Below are 2,951 nucleotides of genomic sequence, written 5' to 3' on the forward strand. Positions count from 1 at the left end.
GGTAGAATACGCATCTCCCTGTGAATTTCACACAGGTTGCTATACCAGACAGAACCATGTTTAATGGCTGGCACTCTGAAGTGTATCATACAGGGGACTTTCATCTGGTTTATTAGTTCTAACTCTACCATTATAGCAAACACTGAAAAAAGGGCAAAAAATTTGCAATGGCACCTGCTGCCTTAGGATGAGCTATGGGACCAGTAGTATCTAGGCAGAACTGCGAGTTTGGTCTGCCTGCAGGACAAAGACATATCTGACAGAACACACAAGTAGGAGACAGATGTTTGAATCTCATCATAGTGCTGATTGAACCCTACCAGTGTTTCGAACTAATCTCGCTGAGAGGCCTGGACATAATACTGAATATTCTGGAAAGTATGAGGGCTCTAAGTGCTATTGCTGCTTACAGCCCTCTTGAATGCTGTTGTATGTACACTCCTGGCACTCCTGGACCACTGAAGGCATGAGTTCCCAGTAGCAGAATAAATTCTGAATTTTAAAATATTTTTGCAAACATTAAGAGAACTGTATATTGTTTTAACTCCAGGTAAGACTCCAGTAGAATACTCAGCACCAAGGGAAAAAAGAAAGAAAAAATTGTTACATTGAAATAATTGGTTTATTCCTCAGAAAGGAAGGAAATAAATGAATGTTCCAAATGCAGACTTGATGGAAGGATCTGTAACTATGTAGTTTTCAAATATCATTTATAGTACATGCAGTATATTGAAGTTGTTCTAACAAAAATGTTTTATTACTTTTTATTTTGGAATTATTTTTATCTAATTTCCCGAAGGCTTTCATAGATGTTACTCTATTTTGTGTTTATTTTCTGTAATAGTTAACTTCCAAATATTGTGCAAGTGTCTTAAGGATGATGTAAAATGCGTGCAGTAATTATAAAGAGGTCTTAATTGCCAGGATGCTGTGATAAAAATAAAGCTTCAGTGACACTTTCATCTATATCTGGGGGGGGGGAAAGGTGATTGTAGAGAAGATCCAGATTTCCTCAGATCATTACTTTCTCCCCTCAAATTTAACAACAGACTATTGAGCAATGGTCCCTGTTGGCTTTATCAGTAGTCCTCAGTGATTTCACTTGTAGCATGTCTGACCTCCACTAAATGAAGGTCTACCGCATATTTTAAGGTGTATTTTTAAAACATTTTTTTTTGTCCTTCAGAAAATGCCTACTTGCACATGGCTTAGACAGTTTACTACAAGCTACTGGGCATTGCTTTTACAAGAAAGAAAGATTATAGTTCCGCTGTGTATTTATTTCCAATTTGAGGGTGGCAGTGTTAACTCTGATCATGACCACTATTCTCCTGCATATGTTTGACTTCTACCTAAGACTATTTACGTAGGCAACCCACCCCACACGCTACCTTTTTTTTTTGCAGAAGTCTTCATGTTTCATTTATGAATTGTATGTACTTCATGTTCTGTAATTAACATGTAAGCAACAATCTGCAAAATGTTATCTTTTTGTGCATAAATTCCTTCATTTTACGGGATCTTTTAGTAATTTAAATAAAACAAATATATTAATACTTTAGAGCTGAGAATCATCTTTTCTTGCTAAAGAGAAATTAATAAATTAGGAATAATTCACCTCCGTGTCTTTTGAAATTTGCAGATACTATGCATACGAATCCTTCCCATTATCTATAAATGGAATGATTCTCCCATTCTTGCAGGTTTTGGGAAGTCTCTGAGAAGTGTGTAACAATTACAGGGTTGAACTGTGGCTCATTAACTACTAAAAGTGCACCCACCACTTCTGAGTCGTTAGAATTGCACTTTGCCCTGCTGAAGGAAACGGCATAGGATTTCTGTACCAAGATATAACTATTTGAATTCTCTCTTATTTTTATCTACCAAAATATTTTCTGCATTTTCCCATGTCTGTTGCAGTTGTCTTTTAAATCCTTTTTTCTTCTGTGATGTGACACAAGGGGAGGCAGAAGCAGTGCTGTGCACAGCAATTAACGAACTTGCCAGTGATTGCAAGGAGTTTTGAAGGGCCAGTTTGTGTCAATGGCTATTACTAGGTTTTAATTTTACTATGACGAAAAATTTAACAGTCTTAAACATCAAGAAAGATAAAATTATTTTCATCTAAATTTATCCTTAAGATCAACCAGAGATTACAGGAAAGGTAAGGACATACTCTAGAAAATTCTTTGCCCTGGGAAAAAGAAAGATCAGGCTGTTCGCAGTACATCGATCTGTCACATTACTGCATATTACTGCATACATAAACGAAAAAAAAGAAACAAATTACTCCATACGTGATTCTAAGAATGACTGAATTCATTAAAGGACTTCAGATACTCATAGGAAACTACTGTGTGAGTACAGAGATAATCTGCCTATTTCTAGCCTACTTTATATTACGTACTATAGTAGATGGAACATTCGATTCTTAAAGGGATTGATTATACAGTGGAATTCAGTCTCTCCTTGATCCCCAGACTACTCAATAGGTCTTAATTAATGTTAAATCATTAATAGAGAATATAATGTGTAAATCATTCTATACAACTGTGAGTTTAGTTGTAATTTTGTAGTAATAAACCTGTATGTACTATATTCATTGTTATTTTATCCCATGGATCAGTACTCATTGAGTTCAACACAGGCATTGCAATCTGAGGTAAACTGTAGATAAATACCAAAGATATTTTTTTAAATTTGCAACGTGGTTTAAAGAAATAATTTCTTACAAGATTTCAAAGAAACTTGACTAGATCATTGAAAAAGTAGCTTTTATACTATTTAATACTGCAGGGCTACTGCAACAAAACCTGCATCCAGCTGAGTTCTTACCACAGGCACCAAAGTCTTTTAGTCCTTCAGACTGCTGGAGAAAATAAAATCTTAGAGTGCTCTGGTGGGGAAAAAAAAAATCTGAACCATTGATTTCTTGACTCTTCCTATTCAGC

At 35.5% G+C, this 2,951-nt stretch overlaps 1 protein-coding gene across 1 annotated transcript in view; it reads left to right on the top strand.

Annotated features, from left to right (window-relative positions):
* The window catches only part of MALRD1 (MAM and LDL receptor class A domain containing 1), a gene marked incomplete at its 5' end in the record, with an annotated part of 84,107 nt that overhangs the window by 45,479 nt on the left and 35,677 nt on the right, over positions 1 to 2,951 (top strand). The gene's annotated exons all lie outside the window — the stretch shown is intronic.

This window comes from Buceros rhinoceros, unplaced genomic scaffold (assembly GCF_000710305.1).
Source record: "Buceros rhinoceros silvestris isolate BGI_N320 unplaced genomic scaffold, ASM71030v1 scaffold10655, whole genome shotgun sequence".
NCBI lineage: Eukaryota > Metazoa > Chordata > Aves > Bucerotiformes > Bucerotidae > Buceros > Buceros rhinoceros.